The sequence below is a fragment of the Felis catus genome, chromosome B3 (genome assembly GCF_018350175.1).
Source record: "Felis catus isolate Fca126 chromosome B3, F.catus_Fca126_mat1.0, whole genome shotgun sequence".
NCBI classification, from domain to species: Eukaryota; Metazoa; Chordata; class Mammalia; order Carnivora; family Felidae; genus Felis; species Felis catus.
This window is the reverse complement of record NC_058373.1, coordinates 51,317,579-51,345,408: the sequence shown is the minus strand read 5'-3', so window position 1 is coordinate 51,345,408 and position 27,830 is coordinate 51,317,579. Positions and strand designations below refer to the sequence as shown.

The following is a 27,830-nucleotide window of genomic DNA, read 5'->3' as shown; positions in this document are numbered from 1 at the left end:
CAGGCTGAGGTTTTTACACAGAGACTGACTGACTTACATGTTTTTGAAGACTCTGTCCCAGCCTGTTCCAGTGTCACATACTTTCCACAAGAACTGCTGAAGAATTGGATTAGACCCTTTCTCTTGGCCCTCATTCTTAATGGTCTTTGTCTAGACTTCTCCTGCAATATCACCACAAAATAGCAAAAATATTGACAAAAATAATGGAAAAGATGGCAATTACCCTGCCACTAACCCCTCCCTGCCTTAGCTTGTCACCAGAGCAGATAAAGCCTATTTTATGGGAGTCCAACCATTGCCACAATTCCTAAAGTAAAGTTTATTTGCACAGAAAAATAAAGGCAACTTTTTATTTGTCACCCTGCTGAGAAGAAATATGATTCCTGTCCTCTTGCTTCATATTAGCCTTCCTTTTTCCTGCACATTTTCATCCCTTGGTATCTGATCATTTTACAGAAAGGAGGATTTCTGCTTTTGACGTTACCTCTTGCCATTGTAACATTCCAATTTTCAAATGGTCAGTCAGCATTTGCCTTTTTTTTTTTTTTTTTTTTGCAGGGGGCATGTTCCGAAACTTAAGCGTACAAGACTGGGCCATTTAAAAAAAAAAAAAATGCCTGCTAGGTTTCCCATGTGATAGTGGCTCCTCAGGAAAGCTATTCTTTCATGCAGCAGCAGCACCAGCATTGATCAGTGGGAAAGTTCAAGGCGGCAACTCATCAAGCATGGCTTCAATACCAGATTCCAGACAAGGTCTGCAATAAATAAGAGCAGTAACAAAGAATCATATTTCCTTCTCGCGCAGAAAATCAGCAATGGCATAGTTCTAAATTTCAGGGTTCGGGTATGGTGTCTTCTCCCTGCACTGCAGTTTGAAAGCAGAATGGCTTTCCTCTTTGAGAAGTTACATCAATATGCATTTTAGCTGTCCTTTCCTTAGAAACTGAGCCATAATGTAATTTTGAATTTTGTAGGTTGATTTGGGATTTTTCATCTTGTGCACTGATTATCATTTGGGTTGTTCAAATAGAACCTATATTGTCAAAAACACTTGTTTGGATTTTCTCACGTTTGTTTTAATTGACTCATCTCCCTTTCCCTTCTAATCTCTCTCCCTCCAATAATAATGTCGAGTTTTCCATATGAACACAGAAAAAGAACAATCTTTTGCTCTAAGTAGGTAGGGAAAATTTTTTTCTTCAGATGGCAGTGTGATAAAAAAATATACACCCTATGAGTCCCTCACGGATTATTGCTATTGATTTCTTTGCTTGAAACGTGGAAATGTTACCAGATGGGGTGTTAGGAGTAGGTGTGTGGGTGCAAATGCAGTTTATTGCTTGTTGACTAAAAATCAGTGAAAACCTTCACTATTTGTGTGCTTGTGTTGTATGTAAAGGTGAATTTTAATCCCAAACTAGTCCTTAGATAAAGCTTTATGTAATGCGATAAACAAAAACAACATTTTTAGGGTAAATTTATATTTGAAAGAAGTAAGTGTTGTGGCAGACTCAAACACATAAAGATTTCAAGCGTTTGTTTTCTCTGGCCTATTGAAACACTATCACTGTTGTTTTAAGTTAATTTGATCAATGAAATTTACTTTTCACAGCCAGATTTCTTTTTTGTCTGTGCTCATTTCTGAACCCTCTCCAGGCTGCTCCTTTGAGCTTCCTCTGGTCTCCTGCTCAGGGAAGTGTGAATCAAATTGCTGTAGGTTTCTGGAAGCTGGGTGCCTGTGTGCAACACATGGACACTGAGCCCGACCCTCAGGGACGCACCCATTAGGAAAAAAAAGCTGACCTTCTGTCACTTTCCTTCTCCTCCCTTTTAATGATTCCTTCTCTATCCTTTTGAGAAGATCTTTCTAGCCCTTTGACCCCTGTTAGAAGAGGAAGGCTTAAACAGCTAAAAGTACCCTCAGTCTCAAGGCTTGCCAAGGAAAGCTCAAGAGGCCTTTTAGGAAATGCCAAAAGACGGGCCTCTGTTTTCAGTGCATTTAGAAGGCAGATCCCACCCCAACACCATTTCCCTCCTCATTTATTTTATGGAAGCAACCCTGCCTCCTACCCTCACTTGTCAGTGCCACTGGAATCGACACATTTGGAGAGCGGCTGACTTTTAATGATAGCCCTTGGACTGTGTGAGAGCTATTGTGCAGTTTGAAAAAGAGCACGGGAAATGTGTGTCTGAGGTGGGTCACTAGGCTGCTACTCTGTGGGCTCCAGATCCAGCTTTAGTTTTCATGGAAAAACAACCACTGCTAAGTAGGTTGCTGCCCCACTCAAAAATGAGATGCTGAATGCAGGATTTTTGAAAGGAGGACAGTTGTAGGCCCCCCAGGGCCTGCTTGTACTTTACGATGTGACTTTGAGTCATACAATTAAGATGTCAGCTAATACTGATGATGAGGTATTTTCAAGTTGTAGGCGTTATTCCATATCATATGATACGTATATTCAAACATTTAATTCACATGACAATGCTGAAGGTAGGGACTGTGAAACTGAGGCAAAGGGAATTCAAGTGCAGTGTTACCATAAGAAACTTTGTATTGGAAGGTCAGCTCTGCCACTTATTAGCTCTTTGACTTGGGTGAACTGCTTAACCTTTCTGAACCTAAATATTCTCATCTGTAAAACGGGGATTGTGAGTTCTACTTGCAAGGTTATCATGAAAATTTAATGGGATGTGGCAGAGTCCTGGGATCTCCCCCTCCTTTCGACTCTCTTATTGTACCTCTGACTCTTCTCCAGGTCCCATCTTTCAGAGGTACTCACAGAGAACAGCAAAATCATTTTAGTGAATTTTAGTGAATTTTCTCCCCAGAGAAAGGGTTGATTCTCAAAAAGGTGGTTTACTTTCCTTCTCCTGGGAGAAGCTATAGACAATCTTTTATCTGTGTCACAGAAAAGAATCCAAACCCAGTAGCATCAGTCAATTACAATTGAGATGGGAGTGGCTAAAAGGATTAGGTATTTGACCCCATATTATAAGATATTGGCTGCCATTTCTACTATAGGAAAGGGAGGAATAAAAGTAGGATTTAAAGGTTCATGTTCTCACTCTGATTAACCAAGTGATCCCTTCTCCTATTCTATTGACTTTATCTTCAGGATGCACATACATGTCTGAATGTAAGTGTTCCTGTACTGGATATACTCATATGCTTTCTGCAATCATGATATATTTGAAAGTAGTGGGATCTAAAGGGATTAAAATATTTTTCCTGATTACAAAAGGAATGCATATTTCTTTTATAGACTTTAGAAATATAAAAAATATAAAGTAGAAGATACTAATTTCCTCACCCAGCACACAGAGATAACCATTTTATACAACATATTTTGGTGACATCCAAGTTTTTTCTCTGTACACACACACACACACACACACACACACACACACACACATCCTTATGGTAGTCTATAGACTACTTAAATTTTTTTTTTTTGATTTTACATCCAAGTTAGTTAGCATATGGTGCAACAGTGATTTACCCATTTAGCCCAACCCCCCTCCCACAACCCCTCCAGTAATCCTCTGTTTGTTCTCCTTATTTAAGAGTCTCTTGTGTTTTGTCCTCCTCCCTGTTTTTATATTATTTTTGCTTCCCTTCCCTTTTGCTCATCTGTGTCTTAAAGTCTTCATATGAGTGAAGTCATATGATATTTGTCTTTCTCTGACTAATTTCACTTAGCATAATACCCTCTAGTTCCATCCATGTAGTTGCAAATGGTAAGATTTCATTCTTTTTGATTGCCATTGTGTGTCTGTGTGTGTGTGGGGGTATATATATGTGGTATATATACCACATCTTCTTTATCCATTCATCCATTGATGGACATTTGGGCTCTTTCCATACTTTGGCTATTGTTGATAGTGCTGCTATAAACATTGGGGAGCATGTGCCCCTTTGAAACAGCATACCTGTCCCTTGGATAAATACCTAGTAGTGCAATTGCTGGGTCGTAGGGTGATTCTATTTTTAATTTTTTGAGGAACCTCCACACTGATTTCCAGAGTGAATGCATCAGTTTGCATTCTCACCAGCAGTGCAAAAGAGATCCTCTTTCTCCAATTCCTCGCCAACATCTGTTGTTGGTTGAGTTGTTGATGTTAGCCATTCTGACAGGTGTGAGGTGGTATCTCATTGTGGTTTTGATTTGTATTTCCCTGATGATGAGTGATATTGAGCATTTTTTCATGTGTCTGTTGGCCATCTGGATGTCTTCTTTAGAAAATGTTAATTCATGTCTTTTGCCCATTTCTTCACTGGATTATTTGTGTTTTGGGTGTTGAGTTTGATAAGTTCTTTATAGATTTTGGATACTAACCCTTTATCTGATATGTCGTTTGCAGATATCTTCTCTCATTCTGTTGATTGCCTTTTAGTTTTGCTGAGTGTTTCCTTCGCTGTGCTGAAGCTTTTTATTTTAATGAGGTCCCAATAGTTCGTTTTTGCTTTTGTTTCCCTTGCCTCCAGAGACGTGTTAAGAGTTGCTGTGGCCAAGATCAAAGAGGTTTTTGCCTGCTTTCTTCTTGAGGATTTTGATGGCTTCCTGTCTTACATTTAGGTCTTTCATCCATTTTGAGTTTATTTTTGTGTATGGTGTAAGAAAGTAGTCCAGGTTCATTTTTCTGCATGTCGCTGTCCAGTTTTCCCAGCACCACTTGCTGAAGAGACTGTCTTGATTCCATTGGATATTCTTTCCTACTTTGTCAAAGATTAGTTGGGTATACATTTGTGGGTCCATTTCTGGGTTCTCTATTTTGTTCCATTGATCTGAGTGTCTGTTCTTGTGTCAGTACCATGCTGTCTTGATGATTACAGCTTTGCAGTATAGCTTGAAGTCTGGGATTGTGATGCCTCCTGCTTTGGTTTTCTTTTTCAAGATTGCTTTGACTATTGGGGGTCTTTTCTGGTTCCATAAAAATTTTAGGATTGTTTGTTCTAGCTCTGTGAAGAGTGCTGTTGTTATTTTGATAGGGATTGCACTGAATATGTAGATTGCTTTGGGGTAGCATTGACATTTTAACAAATTATTGTTCCTATCCAGGAGCATGGAATATTTTTTCATTGTTTTTTGTGTCTTCTTCAATTTCTTTCATAAGGTTTCTATAGTTTTCAGTGAAAAAAAATTTTTAATGTTTATTTTTGAGAGAGAGAGAGCATGCACATGCGCACAAGTGAGAAGAAGGAGAGAGAGAAGGAGACAGAATCTGAAGCAGGCTCTAGGCTCTGAGCTGTCAGCACAGAGCCCAACGTGGGGCTCGAATCCATGAACCGCAAGATCATGCCCTGAGCCGAAGTCAGACACTTAACTTACTGAGCCACCCAGGTGCCCCTAGACTGCTTTTTTTTTTTTAAAGTAGGCTCTACACCCAATGTGGGGGCCGAACTCATGACCCTGAGACAAGAGTCACATGATCTACCAACTGAGACAGGCAGGTGCCCCTAGTTTTTCTCTTAATATTATATTTTGAACATTTCTCTTTATCATTAATATATTAGTTACTCATTGATGCATGAAACCAATGCAAAACCTAATGACCTAAAACAACAGAACAATTTTATTATGATTTTCATGGTTCTGCCGTTGACAAGGCTCAGCTTGTTCAGGGTATTTTTTGTATTTGTAGTCAGGCTTGGGCTAATTATCTGAAGTTTGATTACTCACATTTTTGGCTCGTGGGCTGGAAAGACTCACACAGCTGGAGCCTGGAACAGCTAGTTTCTTGGGTATTTCTTCCAGTCTCAGATGTGTTGTCTTCTGCATGGTGGCTTCAGGGTAGCCATGCTTCTTACATGGCAGCTCAGGGCTCCACAAGTAGATGTCCATAAAGAAAGGCCAGGCTTAACCTAACTCACCTTAAAAAATATTATTTTTAAAAATTTTAATTCCATTATAATTAACATACAGTGTAATATTAGTTTCATGTGTTCAATACAGTGATTTAACAATAAAAATATGGAACACTTCATGAATTTTTTTGTTATGCTTGTGCAGGGGCCATGCTCATCTTTTCCGTATTGTTCCAGTTGTAGTGTATATGCTGCCAGAGTGAGCACTAACTCACCTTTTAGGACTTAGTTTTGGAAATAACACAGCCTTCCTCTGCCACATGCTCATCACCAAAGCCATCACAAAAATGCACCCCAAAGCCCACAGAAGCTCTCCCCTTGAGACATTGACTTCACAAATTTAAAATAACACAGATTTATTATCTTACAGTTTTGGAGGTCAGAATTCTGAAATGAGTTTCACTGGGTCAAATCAAGGTGTCCTAGGAGGCTTTAGGGAACAATCCATTTCCTTGTCTTTTCTAGCTTTGGGAGGCAGCTTGCCCTCCTTGGTTCCATGACCCTTCTGTCTTTAAGGCCAGCATTGTAGCATCTTCAAATCTCTCTCTGGCTGTGACCCTCTGTGGTCATCATTACATTCTTTTTTTTCTCTTCTGACTCTGATCCCCCTGCCTCTCTCTTATAAGGACTGTGATTGCATTGGATTTACTTATACAGTCCAGAATAATTTTCCATCTCAAGGTCTTTAGCTTAGTCACATCTGCAAAATTCCTTTTACCATGTAAGGTAAAATATACTCACAAGTGCCAGGGATTGGGACGTGGACATCTTTGGGAGGCCATTATTCAGCTACCACAGTGGGAAATGGTGAGGCTCTGAAAGAGCATATGCAATCATAAATATTGTGGCAGTCATTTTTGGAAAAAACAATCTTCCACAATTAAATAATTTCAGTGGTTTTATAGTATTTTACCGTATGACTGTCACTATTTACTTAGCCTTTCTTTATTATTAAGCATTTAGGGTATTTCTGATATAAAAAACCCTAGACAGCACAAACATCACTATAAATAAACATTTGTGTAAATCTTTGATGATTTAAAAAATTTTTTTTAATGTTTATTTTTGAGAGAGAGAGACAGAGTGTGAGAGGGGGAGTAGCAGAGAGAGAGAGACACAGAATCTGAAGCAGGCTCCAGGCTCTGAGCTGTCAGCACAGAGCCTGATGCAGGGCTCAAACCCACGAACCGTGAGATCATGACCTGAGTGGAAGTTGGATGCTTACCTACTGAGCCACCCAGTCTCCCCAAACTTTGATGATTTTTTAAAGGATATACTGCTAAGGATGAAATTACTATATAAAAAATAATATATATAAATTGCCAAATTTCCCTCCAGAAAGGGGCCACTGGTTTTCCAGCAGCATTATATAAAAGCATTTATTTTTCTGCATCCTTCTCACCATTGACTGTAATGATTAAAAAAAAAAATCTTTGCAAATTTATAGACAGAAAACATCATCTTGCTTTCATATGTACTTTCTTGATTATTGGTGAAGTTAAACATTTTTTCACATGTTTACTCATGATTTTTTATTTTCTTTTTTGTTCATTGACTATTCATGATTTCATTTATTTTTGTATATAGGGTGGTTATGTTTTTCTTATTGATTTGTGGGAACTCTTTATATGTAAGATATATAAAACCTTTTTCATCACTGGATGCAAATAATAGTTATGGTTTTATATTTTATAAAATAAAGTATCTTTTTCTTTGATGTTTCTTCCTTTCTTTTTATGATTAAATATTCCTTCCCTTACATACCTCAGATGAGTATTTACCCACATTTTCTTCTTGTTGCTTTATGTTTTAATTTTATAATTCTGACTGTTGAAGTGGTATATTCACATATATATTATATATGTGTTATTTTATCCTAACAGTGTAAAGGAATAGATAGGGACAGAGAGTACAAGTGGTTGATTTGATTTTATTAGAAATAAATTGCTAGCCTATTTACTGTCTAATCTGATTCAGTCACTTCCCAATTATCTATGGTAATTGGGAGCTAGGAAGAACAAGGGTAAAATATGTATCCACTGATAATCCCTGAACCACATTTCATGACATGTCTGTGCTCAGAAACACTCTAATGCCATTACATTTTGAGGGCATAGCACTTTAGGTATCTCTCCATGGTCACATCACAGAGATCAGTGATCCTGTGGTCTATTTGGGTGACCTCATTTCTAAACAGAAAAATCCTCTCACATGACATGCAAATGAGCTGCTCTTCTGCTGAGGAACTATGACTGATGGTGTGTCAGGTGTACTTCTTGATTTACAAGCCTAATCTCTAACCATTAGAGATTGATTCCTATAGGTTAAGTCCTTGTTTTTATGGGAAGTTCTTTAAGAACAACCCCAGACATCACCACATGCGCTATGAGGAATCATTGGAACTGTAGACTGAGTGTATCAAAAGTGGATGAAAGGATTTCCTGTTTTTCTAGAGAGTGAAACAGAGTATGTTCAGATCACTGGGGAAGATGTGAGGGAATGGAGTGACACAGAATGGTTATGGGGTGGCCCAGAGACAGGGGCTGGGCAGGTGCCTATATAAGTAGGAGGATCTTGGGGGCTGAGTCAGACCAAGGACAATGGTATACTGTGAAAGAGTGAAAGAAAGAAAAGATATTACATGCTGAGTATTTACAGCTGTCTTCTTCTTCATCTCCCCCACCACCCTCAATTTTGCCAATTTCTTTTTGGTCCTTTATTATACAGAATAATAATAATGAGTAAATACATATTTTTGAAAGCCCACTATGTACTGGGCAGTGTGCTGGGGATATAGCAGGAAATAAAACAGACAACAGCCCTTCCTTTATGGAGCTCGCACTCTAGAGAGGGAAGACAGAAGATAAATTAAAATATATGTCAGATGGTGATAAGTGCTATGGAAATAGAGAAAGCAGGGAAGGAGGTTAGAGGTAGAGATGGTAGGTTAAGAACATCCAGTTTTACCTGGGGTGATCTGAGAAGGGCTCACAGTGCAGGTGGCATTTTAGCAAAGGCCTGAAAGAGAGGCAAGAGTGAACTAGGTGCATGTCTAGATAAAGAGCATTTCAGAGCAGAGAGAACAGTCAGGCCAACACTTTGAGGCTGGAAGGCACCTGGCTCATTGAATGGGCCCTTGAGCACTGACAGAACAAAAGGATAAAGGGAAAGGAAAGATTAAAAAAAAAAAAAAAGAATTGGTAGGGACTAGATACCCATGAATTTTGGGGGAGAGTTTGGGTTAAAGAAAGTAAAGAAATTTTAGGGACAGATACCATACTAATGGGAAGAAAATGATGGTGAAAGGATTTTAATAACCTTTGCTGGGTGTTATGGGTGAAGTCTGGGCAACTTCAATGAATATTTAAATTATTTCATGCAGGACTGGATTGTAAGGTACTTGAGTATTATATGGTTACATGAAGTAATCCAAGAATTTATTATTGTGATGGAGAGACAGTCACTATTGTTGAACCAGCAGAGATTATCATCAGGAGAGGTGAGGTGTGTATAAATATAAGGTAACAGTGTGGTGATAGGAGAGGCAGCAAGAAAACTGTAGTAGGGAAAGTTAAGATAAATGGGGTAGAAAGTGATGGATGGCTTAAGAAGTTATTCCAGTGATGGGCCACCTGTCAGAATGGTCTTGTCGTGCTTGGTCTTGGTGGAAGGAGGTCTGGGTTGCTTTAAGGTACTGAGCTGGCTGGTTGTGGAGGAGGGCTTGGGGGAATAGGCATTAGGTGGTCAGGCCTGGTAGGGTGGGGCAGTTAGATGGCAAGGAGTACATATAACAAGAGGTCCTCAAAAGGATCTAGAAAGATGCAGCCTGTCCAGCTTGGCTCCTTTTAACTGTCACCTAATACGGACAGGTGCCTATTTAGAATGACAATCCTGGCTTTCTCTAGTGCCTATTTAGTGCCTTGTGGGTGTTCAGTAATATTTTTTGAATGATGAAATGACTGTGTTTGGTAGATTAATTTCTTTTTTTTAATTTTTTAAAATTTAAATTCCTGTTAGTTAATATATATTGTAGTATTGGTTTCAGGACTAGATTTTAGTGATTCATCACTTACGTATAACACCTGGTGCTCATCCCAAGTGTCCTCTTTAATGTCCATCACCCATTTACCCCATTCTCCCACCCAACTCTCCTCCCACAACCCTATTTGTTCTCTATGTTTAAGAGTCTTTTATGGTTTGCCTCCCTCTCTGTTATTTTATCCTTTCTTCCCTTCCCCTATGTTAATCTGTTGTGTTTCTTAAATTCTACATATAAGTGAAATCATATGATATTTTTCTTTCTCTGCTTGACTTATTTCACTTAACATAATACACTGTAGTTCCATCTGTGTTGTTGCAAATGGCAAGATTTCATTCTTTTTGATCACTGAGTAATATTCCATTGCACATGTATACCCCATCTTTTTTATTTTAATTTTTTAATGTTTATTTATTTTTGAGAAGGAAGAGAGACACAGAGGGTAGGGGCAGTGAGAGAGGGAGACACAGAATTCGAAGCAGGCACCAGGCTCTGAGCTGTCAGCACAGAACCCAATGTGGGACTTGGACCCACAAACTGCGAGATCATGACCTAAGCCTAAGTCGGACACCTGACTGACCCACCCAGGTGCCCCTGTATACCACGTCTTCTTTTTCCATTCATCAGTTGATGGACATTTGGGCTCTTTCCATATTTTGGCTATTGTTGATAGTGCTGCCATGAACATTGGGGTGTGTGTGCTCCTTTGAATCAGCATTTTTGTATCCTTTGCATAAATATTTAGTAATGCAGTTGACGGGTCATAGGGTAGTTCTATTTTTAACTTTGGAAGGAAATTCCGTACTGTTTTTCAGAGTGGCTGCACCAAAAGGGTTCTCCTTTCTCCACATCCTCACCAACATCTGTTGTTGCCTGAGTTGTTAATGTTAGCCATTCTGACAGGTGTGTGGTGGTATCTCATTGTGGGTTTGATTTGGATTTCCCTGATGATGAGTGATGTGGAGAATGTTTTCATGTGTTTGTTAGCCATCTGGATGTCTTCTTTGGAAAAGTGTCTATTCATGGGTAGACTAACTTCTATGTGTTGTTCCTACTTTTAGGCATTCCTTGGTCTTAGTTTATAAACATGTCTCTTTAATCCATTGTTGTCTATCACCTCTGTGACAATGTTTCCTTATATTTTCTCTTCTTTAAAAAAAATTTTTTTTTTACATTTACTTACTTTTGAGAGACAGAGAGAGACAGAGCACAAGTGGGGGAGGGGCAGAGAGAGAGAGAAGGAGACACAGATCCAAAGCAGGCTGCAGGCTCTGAGCTGTCAGCACAGAGCCTGACGTGGGGCTCAAACTCACAAACTGTGAGATCATGACCTGAACTGAAGTTGGACGCTCAAGCGACTGAGCCACCCAGGTGCCCCTTATATTTTCTCTTCTGTTACCTGGAGGGTATCAAATTAATTAAAAGAATATGAAGCTTGGAAAAATATAGAACTTGATTCAACTCCTAACTCTGTACTTGGAGCAAGTGACCTCAGTTTTCTTATGTGTAAAATATAGGTAACATTTCTGTGACTAATTAGATTATAGTTAAGCAAATATTCACTCCTTTCTTCCTCCTCCTGCCCCCATGGAAGGAGTATACTTTCTCGTCCTATTGATGTTGGGCTTGGCCATATAATTTGTTTTGGTTGCATGGTAAGTGGTGGATGCTTCCTTGCACCTTGTTTTTGGGACTGGTTTATGATTTGTTTTGACCAAGGCTTAAAGAAAAGGCTTTAGGTGTTTTTCTGCAGTTGTGCTTGCCTTCTTTTGCTTTTAACTTTTCCTACGAGAGTAATATGTCTAAGTAGCCACTGTCTAAGGAGAATTAGAGACTTGAACCCAATCTGTGGTTGAGGTCAACTTAGATCAGCCAAACTGCAGTAGACTGATTCATGAGTGAGAAATAAATATTTGTCTACTGTCACTGAATTTTAGGGTTGTCTGCTACACAACATTATTGGATATAACTGACTGATACAATACCTTTTTCCTTCAGGTTGCTCAATGTTGTTAGAAATCTTGTAAGATGACTACTTAATCTCAAGTAAAGCATTGTGTCTGCTTTCAGGTTAACCCAAAGAAAGACTGCAATTCCCTTTCTAGAACTACAGATCAACTTGGAAGCTTTGGATCCTTTCCCTCCAATGTGCCTACAGTTGAAAAAGGAAAATCATAGCATCTGGTATCTGTATGGCCACCAAGAGTATAAATATAAAGTTCCATGAGATTTGGTTTGCCAAATCTGAAAGGCTTATCAAAGTCTACTTTCCTTGAAAGCTTTCCTCCTCTCCAAATAAATCCCTTATTAGAAAACAATGGCTTTACCACCTTTGTCTTTAGGCAAAGAGGTTGATCCTAGTAATTAGGTGACTGTCTACTCATTCTGATATAAACCATTCCAAAATTGTTTCAGGAAGGGTCTGTATCTTCTTCTTGGGATACATAATTACAGAATATGGTGAAGATGTTTTAAAAACAGGGCTTTAGAACAGACATTTGAAATTGTCATTTATCTGCAAAGATGCTGTGATACCTGTGCAAATTCATAGCCTTCCTATCTGGACAACCTCCACAATAATTTTTTTTCCACAAGTCACTGTCATTTCCTCTTCTTAGGTACCAGAGCTAGGAGTACAAATTGTGTAGTCACCACCTTTGCACTACTCACATACAGTTCTATTAATACTTCTAATGGATGTGCTATACCTTGTAGATTTTTGTTTTCATATCTGTGTTAGTCATTTTGGGCTGTCCTAACAAAATACCACAGTCTGGGTGTCTTAAACAACAGATTTTTTTTTTTTTTCTCACAGGTTGGGAGGCTTGAAGTCCAAGATCATAGTGCTATTAGGGTTTATTTCTGGTGAATCTCTCTTCCTCGCTTACAGATGGCTGTCTTCTCATTGTGTCTTTACATGACATTTTCTCCATGGGTGGGGACACACATCATACACACGGGGTGGGGTGGGGAGAGAGAGAGAGAGAGGGAGGGAGGGAATGAGAGAATGAGAGAATGAATGAATGTGTTGTCTTGTGTCTCCTCTTCTTCTTACAAGTATACCAGCCCATTTGGATTAAGGCTATCATTTATGACCTCATTCAACCTTAAGTACCTCCCAAAAGCCCAATCTTCAAATATAGTCACATTCGGGAATAGATATTCATCATATGAATTTTGGGGGGGATATAATTCAGTTCATAGTAGTGTATGAAAAATAGTAAAAGGAAAGAGAAGAAGGTAGGGAATGTGGAGTTTTTTGTATGACTTAGTGTGCATAGGGGCATATCTAACTCCATATGAGGAGCCATACAAGGAGAGAGGAAAGAGAAAGAGCAATAGTCAGTGTAGCAACTTCCAGACTAGCTATGATTTAAAACCATACTTGGCAGAAAATCATCAAGCATGTCCTTCAGGCTGCCTCTGACCTGTCAAAGTTATACATACACAGATCTCCAAATTATCAGTGAGTTAGACCAGATAAGTGCTAAATTAAGGTTCAGATGGTATCCATTAAGATAGCCATGGCTATCTTAGCCTTGGCTAATAAAGGCAGGTAAACCAAGCAGTAAGGAACTTTAAAAACAGAGGCAAGGATGGAAAATTCCCTTGGTTCCCTAATGTTTTGCCTTGTGACGTGTACTCTAATACTTCAAATGTCAGTGTAAGTGTCTCATCCTTAGAGAGGTCTTCCTTAACTCCTTGGGACTGGTTGAATTCTCCTATAATACTCTGTTCTCACAATTGATCTTCATGTATATCAATGGTAGTGAGATAATTTGTCATGATATTAGTTGTTTATTGGCCATCTCATCTTTACAAATGTGCAGTCCATGAGGGCATGTTCATGTATGTCTCACTCACTATTGTATCTTCAGTGCTTGGCATAATGTTGGCCTAAAGAAGGTGCTCAGTAATGTATGTTGAATGAATGAACAAATGAAAGTGAAGAGGAAACTCACAGGATCTCCTGAGTGAATGAAGAGGAGTGAAGAGAAGTCGTTCCTCTTCTCCAATATGTACTTATAATTTATTAGATAGAACAGTTTGTTAATCCTCATTCTCTGGAAGTCTTTCCTCTACACTCCCTCATACTATCCTTCCATTTCCAGAAGCCTTCTATTGCTATGAGGTCCTGATGTTTGCCTGGCCTTCCCCTCAGAGGAAGGGCTGATCTTTCCCTGAATACTGGTGCATTGCTTTTGGAAATCACTTTACCTAAATACACTAAAGACCTTGGAAGAGTGGAAAAAGCATGGACAGTTGAGTCAGAAGACCTTTGTATCTTATTTTTATCACTTGGTGTCTCTATGAACTTGGACAAATCAAGTAATCTGTTTCTTTATCTTCACAGGGGGTTGCTGTGAGGATAAATGGAATAGTATAATGGTTAATGCTTTGTAAACAGTAAAGTCTATAGAAATTTTGTTATTTTCAGTGGAAGTGGTAATAAGTGCCTCCTCTGATTGACTAGAACAGGTATGGGAAGCTCTCATACTAACACCATTATATACTCTTTTACATGGTTTTATTGTGTCAGCTAAAGGGCTGCTGATCTACAAATCTGATGAAACTACCTAATTTGGCCCAGTTTTCAATGACAATAGTGAAATCTACTGAATAATGTGGAAAGGACATCAATGAGGAATCACAAAGATGCATTGAAGCCATTAACTCAATTAAGATGTGCCTGCTCTGAGTCTGTGGTACCAATAACAGTCTAAATGGATGTATTAATGGCAACATAAAGAGTTTCTACATCTGAAATCTACTCATATCTCTTAGTTCTCTGAATGTATGATGATTTTATTTGGGACTGGCTGGAAGATTTGATTCTTCCTTTGGTGGTGGAATACCTGTTTTGGGAGTTTTGTGCAATGGAACACTAATGGGTTTTGGAGTCAAAACTGCTAGATCTGGATACTGGTTTCATGACTCTTTAGATTTGTAATCTCCTTGAGCCTGTTTCCTCATCTGTTAAAAGCAGAGAATGATTCTTATTTTGAGGGGGTTGTGAAAATTAGACGAGATGATACATATAAAAATATCCTAGGCTGGAGAGCTCATGAGTGAAAATGTTCCTCCTCTCTTCTTTTTCTTCTGTCCTCATGAAGTGCTAAATGAATTCTAAAACATTTCTTGAGATCTCTCAAGTGTGTTTTAGACTTGGCATTTTTAGGACTGGAGTGTGAATTTGTTCTAGCTCTACTCTATTTGTTACTCTGTTGTCAATGAATTACAAAAAAAAAAAAGCTTTCTAAGGAATGATAGCTTTAGTTCTGGGTTCAGACAATGAAATGTTTCCACTTTCATAGGGAGGAGGGGAGTCAGAAAGCTAATATATGGAAATAAGTGCCCCATGAATGATTCTTATCATTTAGACCAATTAATGTTCTCTGATTGCTGTGAAGCAGGCAGAACACAGCACTCAAAAATCACTAGACAGATTAGAGAAGTGCAGGCCTGGACAGAAAAGAAAGGGGTTAGTGAGAGTTCATGAATGAATAGTGAGTAGATATGTTTAATGCATTTACATGCCCAAATCCAAAAGTACAAATACATTCTGCAAAAGTTCTTTTTTCAAAAAAAATTTTTAATGTTTATTTATTTATTTATTTTTATAAAAAAATTTTTTTTAATGTTCATTTTCGAAAGAGAGAGACAGAGTGTGAGCTGGGGAAGGGGCAAAGAGAGGGAGACATAGAATCCGAAGCAGGCTCCAGGCCCTGAGCTGTCAGCACAGAGCCCGACACGAGGGCTCAAACTCACAGACCGTGAGATCATGACCTGAGCTGAAATCGGATGCTTAACCAACTGAGCCACCCAGGCACCCCAGTGTTTGTTTATTTTTGAGGGAGAGACACAGAGACAGAGTACGAGCAGGGGAGGGGCAGAGAGAGAGGGAGAGAGGCAGGCTCTCTGATTCTGAGTCAGGATCCAAGCTCCTAGCTGTCAGCACAGTGCCCAATATGGGGCTCGAACCCACGAACCATGAGATCATGACCTGAACCGAAGTCGGACGTGCAACTGACTGAGCCACCCAGGTACCCCTCTGCAAAAATTCTTCTTTCTAAAAGTAAAACATTCATTCAAAAGGGGGCAAATAACTGTTGTGCTTTATCTGAGCTTTGCTTCATGCAGAGTTCACTGTTAGCCTTGAGCAGATCTAAGGAAGAAGACATACGAAGTTGCTAGTAAGTTCCATCTGTTGACGGAGTCAAATGAAAATTCCGAAGAAGCCAATGAAAATGACATGCAAACATTATGGCCATTTGTTATCATTATAAAACGTGATAATGTCATTGCTGACTTACCAAGATGATGACCTGAAAGGCCATGACATTATGACATTACATTTTATCAATAATGAAAAATTGCTGCCTTTGCATGGTGGTTCGTGAGCTCAGGCAACCATGGAAGGGGCTGCAAGCCTTTTCGTTTGTGCCAGACTGAAAATGGAAACAAACCAGCAGTTAGAGAGTCATTAGATAGCCAAGGAAAACATGGCATCTTTTTTTACTCTATCTGCCAGGGAAGCAGGAGAACCTATTGACCCAAGAGATTTTAATATTCATTTAGTGAGAGGCTTGCTTCCAAGTTGCCATATAAAATGGTGGCTGTAGACATCTTAATAACAAGTCTTAAGGTTTATGGGAAAAGGTGTTACCCAAAGAAGCTATGACATGTGGGAATTAACAGAATTTGTGCCTTTTTGGGAAGGGATGCTGGTACCTAGTGGATGGGCTTTCGTTCCAAAAATCAGGAAAGCTGATATTAAGACATCAATTAGCTTATTAGCTTGTTGTTCATAGATGGGAATTAGGTAATAGATTTTATGGCTGCTGAAGATTTTGTGCAGTTTTATTTATTTATCTTTAGAGTATACAATGAGGGCCAAAGAGTGATCCCAGATTATTCAAAACATCACATAGTATAGCTGTGTTCTTCTGAGAGGGGTGATGTATCTGGTACCTGTAGATGAACTAAGAAAAACTTGAGCGCATATGCCTTGGCTGAATGGTCCACAAAAGCTTTGGCTTCCAAAGCCTCCTAGTAAATCATGCAGAGTTTGAGACTTTTGTGAGTCTGAGAAAAGATAATTTTCACAAAATATGAGGAAGGGGCAATGTGGTAACTTGTCTAGCCTGTTTTTTTCCTCACATTTATTTTATCAGAGAGCTATAAAGAGTGGGCCACATGTATAAAATGCCAAGTCTGGGCTCTAATATAAAAACTTGAAGGGAATGTAAAATCTTTAAATTTGAGGTGTAAAATAGATTTTTGTCCCTTTTCTCTTTTATGCAGGTGTTTCATGGCAGACACATAAAATACCTATTTATTTGTAGCATTTTTTCCCTTTTATGCTATGCTTCTGCTTAGGTTTGGGGGAGTTCCTATCAATATCAATTTCTTTGGAGGGAAATAAAACTGACCACCCTTGATCTGGCCTTACCCAAAGGGATCATTTCTATCTACCTCCTCTGTTTTGCACAGTTTCTGAGGGATGTGTATGTGTGTGCCTGCGTGTCTGTGGGTACTTCCCCCTCTGCCCAGCCCTGAGTACCCCAGTGGAGGCTGTGTGTCTGAGCAGCAGAGTTCTCTCCCTGTTTTGATGCTCATCTGACTGCCTACATTCCTGGGGGCCTCCAGCCCTGCATGCCTTGGTGGCTTGCCCAGTGTGACTCTGCAGTGCCAGTGGGTCTGACCCTTTCCTGGTGAGAAGCTCTTCCCAAGGCTACTTGTCTGAGTGTGATGCACTGTCTGTCTCCTTCATTATGTCTCCTTCAGTGCCTAGCATAGTGTTTGGCACGTTATAAGAGCTTACAGCATATTTGATGCTGAAACCTACTCTGAGAATTAATGCTAGAACTAAACCTTTATCAGCTTTTTTTGTTTATCCCCAAGCATCTAGAGAAACCTAGCACATTCTTCCCCTATTCTGGTAAGAAGTATTGTTTCTCAAAGTGTGGTCACTGGACCGGCAGCATCAGCATTGCCCGGGGACTTGTTAGAAATGCAGAATCAGAAACTCTAATTTGGGGCCTGGGTTTTAATAACCCCTCCAGTTGATTCTGATGCAGGCTCAAGTTTGAAGGAAATGTTTTGAGGTTTTTCTTGTTGATGTAGCATTAATGGGGCAATTCTCAAATATCCTCTATACACTAAAAAATAATTATGTTTTATTTCCTAGCTGTTAAAATACGTTTTTTTTTGTGCTTTCCTTCTGAAAAACCTGGAAGCAGGGGGACAGACTGTGTTGAGTCAGGCCTGCCTGTTTTGTCTCACTTCAACCATTTAAGGCCTTATTCACAAATAGAGAAATGGTTATTTGGTGTAGCATAGTTTGAAAGGATACAAAGATGTCTCTCTTTTTTGCCAAAAGGTGATAAACCTAATGTTCAGTCTTTGACTATTAATCCCTCTGGTTTGGGATACTATTAGATGACAGATATCCCTGGGAGGGATAACACATTAAATTCTTAATGAAGTATATTTTATTAAAAATGGGTTTGTGGCAGAAACCTGGTGTCCCAGGCCTTCCATTCTAAGCTTCAACAGTTTGCAAGTGATCTTGAAGATTCATGACATTTAACTGTACATATTGTAATGGGAGTCAGTCACATCCCTCTTTGGTGGGAGAGTCTGGCAGACTACCCAGAATCTTTATCTTAAGGCATCTTTAAGAAAAAAAAATCTTTTGGGGCACCTGGGTGGCTCAGTCGGTTAAGTGTCCGACTTCGGCTCAGGTCACGATCTCGCGGTCCGCGAGTTTGAGCCCCGCGTCGGGCTCTGGGCTGCTGGCTCAGAGCCTGGAGCCTGCTTCCGATTCTGTGTTTCCCTCTCTCTCTGCCCCTCCCCCGTTCATGCTGTGTCTCTCTCTGTCTCAAAAATAAATAAACGTTAAAAAAAAAATTAAAAAAAAGAAAAAAAAAGAAAAAAAATCTTTTTCATTTTGTTCTTTTCTGTTAAAAAACAAAAAGGGAGAAGGGATAAAATGACATAAGCCTAATGGGACTGTTGTGAAGATTAAATGAGTTAACACGTGTGATCCACTTCGAATGAGGCCAGATAAATACTTAACACATTTGAGCTATTATGACAGTTGTCTCCTTGTTCCTTTATGACTCTTACTAGAGTTCATTCCTATTCTATTTGGAGAAATTACTGCTACATATTTTGCAAATTGGCTGCTGGATTTATGCTTTTGAAGAGTCAAGATTTTGAGGTAGACCCAGATCTTCTCAATACCAACAGTGTGGATTCTGATCAGCTGGCTAGCATGGAGGACAGGGCAGTCTAGGTACATTGGGAGATGGGGGTGAAGGTTGGAATGCTACTTGAAAGGGGAGATAGGCACTGAAACGGGAAGTGAGATGGAAGGGAGTATTTGTCCTAAAGATAAATTTTGCTGGAGTGAGATAGTATTCCCATCTTTTAGGGAAGAGCTCAAGTGATCATTTTCTGTCAGCAAATAGAATTTCAGCAGAAGGAAGTGTCAGATGAGAGGTATGTGTGGAACCAAGCACAAAATCCAGGAGTTTAGGGTAACACATTTAGACCATGGGCCTAAACAATAGGAGATTTTTCTACACAATAGTTAAAGGTTGCAAGGATGTCCTTTCATATCCCTAGAATTCTTTTAGTGAGCTTAGGATGGCTTGCTTCCTGGTGGGAGCAAAATCCCAGGACGTCTGCCACAATGTATTACTTAATGTTCTCTGTTTCTCAAAGGTTCAGTAAGCAAAAGGGGTTATTCTGAGGAAGCTGCTGGGATGATGACAGGAACAAACACCTCGATGTATAAATTTGAGACCTTTAACCTCTCAGCTGTCAAATTTCAATATTTCTGGTCACAATGTTAAATGCACTCTAGTATCCATTTCAGAGAGCTCTGATGGAAAAATCAAAGTTTGCTTTTATATTTACACACTGTTAGTAAGTTGTTAAAAGAAGAATAAAGCAAGTTGACTGCCAGCCATATTTTGTATTCGTGGCTTTACAGCTTCAGCATAATAAACCAGAACCTCTATTTTCTCTGTAACTTACAATGCATGCTCCAAATGACTGAGTGTTACTGCTAGCTCTGTATCCCCTACATTTTAAGGATGATAAATATAGCATGTTGAAGGGAAAGTTCAAAATCAGGACTATGAAAGGTATAAAAAAATATGGGCTAAAACATGACATTAAGACCTTTTCATTTAAAATCAAATGTGTGGATGTACATGAAGGACACAGCATGTGTGTGTACACGTTATCTCTCGTTCCATCATGTGTGTGTAACAATCTAAGGCATACTATTGGAATGGATAACAGGGAATTCATATTCCGTTATGTGGATGAACTATTGCCTTTTGGTAGCAGGGCCATGTTTTGTTCTATCCTGTGCAGTTCTGTAGACACGTCTTCCATCATAATGACCTTTCTGACAGCAGATGAGTGGGGGGAAAATGGTTTGAGGAAACCATTTTCCTTTCCTGCAGTCAGTAATAATTACTTGAAGTGTGTGAAAACGATGGAGTGGGCAGACTTACCCAAGGATCCATACTGGAAACTTCCTTTGAGTCTCTCATTTTATTCTTTGTCAATAGATTTGTGCAGAATGGAATGGTTAAGTTTTATCTGTTTAGAAATCTGTGAAGCTTAGGATTATTCAGTTGCACAGACGTTTTCAGGTGTCTTTCTGGGACTTTCCAAGCTGGATTGACCTGAGCCCATGCAGGCTCCACATATCCATTTTATGTGTATCTCTGCCCTACAGGGCACTGAAGCCCAAGCACCGTGGAAAGGGCCACTGTGGACCACTGTGGGCCACTGCAGAGAGAGTTGACTGTGACAAGGAAGCTGTGCTTCCTGTCAGGACATGCATCTGAGGAATATGAGTAATGACCATGAGCCTCTTGGCCTAATCCACGCGTATCAGAACACTTGCTTATTGACATATATAAATCCATTTCTGATATTGGTAAACTAAACTTTTAGAGCAAAAATCAATGTGGAGAATGTGTCCAAATTTGTAACAGTGGAAATTATTCATGTATGTCATGCCTCTCATAGAGAAATGACTAGTGATGGCAGTGGTGCCCAAGGAAGTACCCTGCTTTTTCAATGTTAGTATTTTCTTCTAGATGTAAACAATAGTTTTTGATAGGGACATCATCAAATCAAATCATGTCCTTTCTTTTATAACCTATTTTATACTTTTCAGTTGGTACTGCCGTCTGTTTAGTGTGTAACTTGCACCCCACATGCAACTTGTCATTCATATCAGCACATGATATCTACTCTTCTTATGTTAATATGTCATATGGACACATACAATTTTCCTTGATAAGACTGTAAGCATCTTGATGGCACAGTCTGCTTATGGTGTCGCAAACAGTGCCCCATGTGTCTATGGCTATCCCAATGGACCTCTGTCACCTCTTGTTTCAAATTTTTACCTTTGCTTGATTCTCTGTTCCTGTTCAGGTTTTACATCCTGGAGCTTCTGTTTCCTTCAAGCTTGTGTTGCTCTATCCAGGGAAACAGTGCTGTACCCAAAGCACTATCAACAAAGGTCTTACATACAAGTCATAGACTTTGATGAAAGGTTTTGGGGAATCTGAGGAGTGGTACATCACAACACAGACAAGTTAATACATTAAATAAATGTGGTCAGCATCACTGACTTGAAGTTTTCAAGTCTTCACCAGAGCCAGGAAGCTCTTTGGCCACCTCTTCTTTCATCCTCTGACTGCTACTAGATAAGTTTTCATTCCAGGCCAGTTATCTCTTTTCTCCACTTTTCCCAGGTCCAGGGCCCTCAGTCCCCTTATCTCTTGGGATGATCCAGGAAGTTGGAAAAGAAAAAGTCAACTACTTTATTATGTAGAACAGATTAGATTTCTCTTCATTTTACAATAAGCCTGAGTCAATAAACATGGATGTAAATGACTTCAGTACTTGTGGAGGTGATATTTTGAGGCAGGAGAACATTGTAGCTATTCCTGTTCCATTGAGGTGAAAGCTGGCCCTGCTGTTGTCCTTTCAAAGTCTAAGCTATTCCTATTGCATTTTTTATCTCACTACTTTATTTAGCCAAAGATTTAGCAGTTATAGCATGGGAATACTGAAATATCCCATGACTTTTTTCTCTGTATGCATGAAGCTGAGTCAAGAGGGAATGAGAAGGCATTTTTTTTTTTTTCCTGAGGGGATAAGGAGTGGAGCACTCAAGCAGGAGAGATTATGTTTGTACATGCACATGTATATACCACAGAATCTCTTATCCAAGCTCCACTTAACCTGCTTCTCCATTCCCTCAAGGACTTACTGACTGAGCCCAAGGCCCTTTGAACTCTTGTAGCTGGTAGGCTGGCTTTCAGGACACTCACACCAGGTCAATTAATGTTACCAAGCGCCTGTTGTGTTTGTTTCCCAACCTGTTTATGCCACTTTTACTTATCATTGTAATTACATAATTCAATTAAATATCACAACTCTTACATAATTGATGAAGTACCAATATAAAAATTAAAAAGAATTGTTTCTACTAAAGCTAATCTCAGTGCTTTGGAAAGACTTGATAATATCAAGTCTCTATAAATTTTTTGTTTTATAAAAAGTGTGGATGAGATGACTGTAAATAACTGGAAAAAATTATAAAAATCTGCAGATCATATAGATGCTTTGTAATCACCTTTAAGTTATCATTCTACTTTAAAGAAACAAATTAGAAGTTGTAGTTGAAGCATAATGAGTATAGTGAACATAAGCAAGACTTTATAGAATCCTAATCAGAGGACCTACACTTCACTCTTGGTCCATTACAGAAGATTAACAAATGAATATATAGATATGTTTTAAGATTAAGTAATAATGTTTAAGGTATGAACCTATCATTAATTTTATTTCCTTCCTTACCAACTCTCTCAGTTAATCACCCGTAGGGTTGTTGCCATGATGCGAAGGCTACTACTCTATGTGCACATACCTGGAACACAATACAGGTAGAACCTCAGTGTGTTTTGGGGTTAATCTCACACCATTTTACCAAGGTATTGGTGGAGTTTTTAGACAGGGGTATCCAAGGAATTGCTGTTTTATTTTGTTTATGTATCTTAATGTCTCAGACTGACTCTGGCCTTACCCTGATCCAGATGACTTTCTCCACACTCTAGTCCACATTAGACTGGTTACTTGTAACAGAGCTAGTATAACAACAATGGAGAACACTCAATATCTGCATTAGTAATTATTTCAAGTTTAGTTTCTAAGGGACAGACTTTTAGCTTATGCTACACAGGTTTATAAACTGCATTCTTAGACTCCAAGTTATTTGTGTGCTTAATTACTAACTGTAAAATCCATGTAAATGTGAGAGGTGTGACTTCACTGTGGTGTTAACAGACAGTTGTTGAATCTCTTCAAGGACTAGGAATGTAGGGTTTTATAGATTTTCTTGTCTTTAAGAGGGAAAAGAAATGTTGTATGGCATAGTTCTCACAGTTGCTTAGGAATTTCTTGCTGGTGGATTGTTGTTTAATTTTGTATTCCTATACTTCAGTGGGTTATACAAGCTCTTTAGCCAAGTTCCATTAAGTTTTTTTTTATTTTTTTCATTTTCTACAGGACTTATTACTCTCTGACATTATTCTACATCTGTCAATCTTCCTTTTGTGAATATGGAGTCCAGTGAAGTAGGGACTGGTGGTTAAGTATTCTCAAGCTGACATTTGGTACACATTTGTTAAAAGAATACAGCTGTGGTAAATGACTTCAAATACTTGAGACTTGGTTGTTACTAGTTAATAGTTTATCTTTAAGAATTTTCATGTAGTCCCTTCTGTTGTAGTTTTGAAATAACATTGGTCTGGGTGACATCTGCTTGCTTTTCTGGAATTGTTTTATTTGCATAACTCTTAATGAAACAAAAGGAGCTTATTTTATGAATCAGAATTCTTCTTAGGAAAGATGCCACATTTATTTGAAGGAAATGCTTTGGTGGAAGCTTGGGGTAAAAAAGAGACCTTCCAGAGTGGACCTGACGGTGAAAGTGTATGTTCTGCATGAAAAGAGAGGGATATCCTGTCTGTTGCTCTGGAGAGATGATGGAAGAAGGACAGGGAAGGAATGCAGGATGAAGGGGGCCATGAGAGGCAGGCTGGAAGGCTGTAAGTACTCGGTGTCAACCCTTCCTCTGACCTTACTTCAAAATCTTCAGTAAGATTTTAATTCACCAAATGCTTGGGTTGGAATGAATTGTGTGTGTGTGTGTGTGTGTGTGTGTGTGTGTGTGTGTGTAGACTGGCTTTGGAAAAACTTATTTATGGGCTGAGGTTTGCACTAAAATCAACACAAGTGAGAACTGAGACAGTGTGTGTTCTGCTGGGTTGTGGAGTAAGAGTTACACCAGGGCAGAGAGTCCTGTATGCTCCCTGAAGCCACAGGGAGGCCGCTGGACATTAGGAGGCCAAAGACTGGGGCTTAGTCAAGTTTAGCTGGCTTTCTGAGGGACAGGGGGATATCTTACGTATTTGGTGCAGAGATGAGCATATATCAACAACTACTACACACATTTTTTGAAAGTGGTCATTTGGGTGAGTAAAGAAAACTGTCTAGTTCAGAGCTCCCTGTGCTTCAGCTGAGCCTATCATCAGCCAGAGACGAATGAATCAAGTTGTCAAGGTACAGTTGTCCTCCTGCTCCTACTCTCTGAAAGGGCTGGCCTTTCCTCAGGTTGCTAAGTCAAGGTGCCCCTATGCTCCATGGCAGCCACCTTTAGGCATTTTACAAAGTTTAACGTGATAGTTTTTCAGAGATGTGTATTTTTTTAAATTGGCAAAATTTTTTAAAATTTTAAAAATTTTCTAAATTTAGCAGAAAGGCCTGACTTTCTTGATGGGTCTCCTATTGGTTGTTAAAAGTGAAGTGAGCATTTTATTGAAGAACTGACTTCAGTGAGTCAAAGTTGGGGTATTATCATCTAGGGGAAGGCTTTTCTAAGGCCATTTAGTACCACACTCTTCAAAGCAGATTCAGAGGCATTGAGTTGTAGAACTGCAAAAATACTTAGGCATGGCTTCCTCGTTTGTGCTCTTCAGAGCTTTTGTTCTCATTTCTGTTATTATAACTATCACAGAGTATTATATGTAATTATCAGAGCTGTCTCTCCCTTATAGCAAGCTCCTTGAAAGTGGGGACAAAATCTTATTTATCTTTTTATCTTTGGCACTTTGAATGGGACTGGACCATGAAACATGCTCATTAAATGTGGGTGGAATGAATGAACAGAGAGATCGGCCCAATCTTCTTATTTTTGAAAGGACGTTCAGACTTTCCTAAGGACACAAGTGAGTCAGTGGCAGAGTTAGAACTTGAAATAACTTTTCTGACTTAAGTGTTCTTTCTTACATTCCCTTTTCAAGAAATTTACTTGGAATTGAGTCCATACCTTGTTTCCTTAGAGTCTTCCTGGATCACCTTATTTAAAAAAGCGACTCCTCAGTCCTATCATCTTGTCTTGTCACTTTCTATCTTATTTATTTTATTTTTCTTCATTTATTATCACCTTTCCTTCCTTCCTTCCTGCCTTCCTGCCTTCCTGCCTTCCTTTGTTCATTCCTTCCTTTCTTCTTTTATTGTGTAGTTTCTTCTACTAAGAGTAAAGTATTATAAGAACAGGATTTTGTCCTCTTATGAACTACCATATTCCAAGTATTTATAACAATGTATGAAACATAGCAGAACTTAATAAGTATTTTTTTTCTAAAGTTTATTTGTTGTCAGAGAGAGAGAAAGAGCATGAGTGGGGGCGGGACCAAAAGAGAGAGGGAGAAGCAGAATCCCAAGCAGGCTCTGCACCATTAGCACAGAGCCTGATGTGGGGCTTGAGCCCACAAACAGTGGGATCATCAACTGAGCTGAGATCAAGAGTTGGATGCTTAACTGACTGAGCCACACAGGCACCCCAATATTTGTTGAATTACTTTGACTATATGGGTTTAGGGAATGCAAAATAATTCAATAGAACCCAAGTTTAACATCAGTAGGAAGATACATCTGTTGCATAGTGTTTGGTATTAGAAAGTTTATACCTCAAATGATGCTGGCATGTACTCTACCTGGCTTTTGGCCTGGATTCCCTTCTGAATATGGGTAAGTGGGCATTTAGCAGCCTATTTCAGGAGTATTGTGGGGATAATTCTCAGTGCAGTTAATTTTAGGGGTAGAGGTAACTGAAGGCAGAGTTGAATGCCAGAGTAGCCTTTGCCTTCATATACCAGCGGCATCTGCAGAAGATGAGTGATGTACTGTTTTTTTAATGTAAATTCTTCCTTCCTTCTTTCCCTTTTCTTCCCTCCCTTCCTTCCTTCCTTCCTTCCTTCCTTCCTTCCTTCCTTCCTTCCTTCCTTCCTTCCTTCCTTCCTTCCTTCTGTCACTCTGGTAGAAAATGTCAAATAGCAAATACCACTCGTGACAATTTTCCTTATGCACACTGCACACCAAGCTAGGTGGTTGATGGAGAGGAATTGAGGTCCCAGGAATGGCTTGGAAGAAGTGGAAACAAATAAAATCCGGGTGGAAAGCAGCTTTGTAAAGAGACAGTTACTTTCTCTCTCTGCTGTTCATACCTGACAGAGCTACAAATAAGAAGAAATTGTCCCAATTCTGCCTTCCTTTCCCACTCTCTGCTTGGTTCTAGTATAGCCACTCAGTTCTTAGCTCGTGGCTTCCAAGGCTGCCAGGTCACAGCTGTGGACATAGCTGCCAGGTCACACAAAAGCTGTTGAGGGAGCAATGTACCCAACCTCACTAGCCTGATGGGGGAAGAGTGAGCTGGGATTTGGGGCTAAGACCTAGTAAGGCTTCCCCAGCATCACTACACAAGGATTGACTGTGAATAGCTGCTGAGATTCCTTTTCTCCTTTTTGCCTCCATCCCTAAAACCTGACAAGGATCTGTTCTTCAGATTTACACAAATCTAGTTTCTATTGCTTTGTTTGGGCTCATTTTACTGTTACTCATCAGTTAAGGTTGGTCTCACATATGACACATATGTGTCTTACATAAAACAGGAGGGTACTACTCAAAGATAGTTTAGTCAATATTTTTTCACTGTATACATAGGTAGTTAAAAGTTCTATCATCCAAATTTATTTTAACAAACTGTAAGTCTCCAGTACTTTAAGACCACAACATTGGGTGATATATTCCAGTTGCTAAGGACATTAAATTAATCCATAGTTTTGTTTTGTTTACCTACTGTATGTGTCTAACACTGAGGTAGGAATCTTAGTATCCATGAATATCTCCATTCAGCAAAGGGGTTCAAAAGATCATTGAAACTTGGGTGTATCCTTCTCTGTTTTCCCCACTGGGATAGGATTAACCTATATCTCTGTTTTATACCTGAGAGAATACATCAATGCACCTTTGTGCCTTTATTCTTTTTAAAAAAAAATTTTTTTTAATGTTTATTTATTTTTGAGACAGAGAGAGACAGAGCATGAATGGGGGAGGGTCAGAGAGAGGGAGACACAGAATCTGAAACAGGCTCCAGGCTCTGAGCTGGCAGCACAGAGCCCGACGTGGGGCTCGAACTCACGGACCGCGAGATCATGACCTGAGCCGAAGTTGGACGCCCAACCGACTGAGCCACCCAGGCGCCCCGTGCCTTTATTCTTACTAGCTCTTTTTGTCTGGAATGTTTTCTCTCCTTTCCTCTGGCTTCCAACAGAGATATACAAACAGTCATTAAAATTGTATTTGTTTTTTCAAAAGCTAGCTCAAAATTTACCTCCTTGCTAGGCTTTCCTTGGTATTCCAAGGTGGTAATCTGACCGGAGATGCTGGAACCATCCGTCTTCCCCAAAGACTGTAGGCATTGTGACAGTGTGACAAGGTTGCCCAGTTGGTCAAAATCCCCAACAGTCTCTTGGG

At 39.4% G+C, this 27,830-nt stretch overlaps 1 long non-coding RNA gene and 1 other non-coding gene across 2 annotated transcripts in view; one reads left to right on the top strand and one right to left on the bottom strand.

The window, feature by feature from the left end:
- LOC123385934 overlaps positions 1 to 12,223 on the top strand; it is a 74,392-nt gene extending 62,169 nt beyond the window's left edge. Inside the window, exon 2 of the long non-coding RNA XR_006599224.1 lies at positions 11,976 to 12,223. This is a non-coding gene — a long non-coding RNA (uncharacterized LOC123385934). The remainder of the gene's footprint in view (positions 1 to 11,975) is intronic.
- LOC111561053 lies at positions 5,967 to 6,073 on the bottom strand. The gene has a single exon (XR_002743423.1). It is a non-coding gene; the product is annotated as a U6 spliceosomal RNA (small nuclear RNA).
- Positions 12,224 to 27,830: the final 15,607 nt, after the last annotated feature.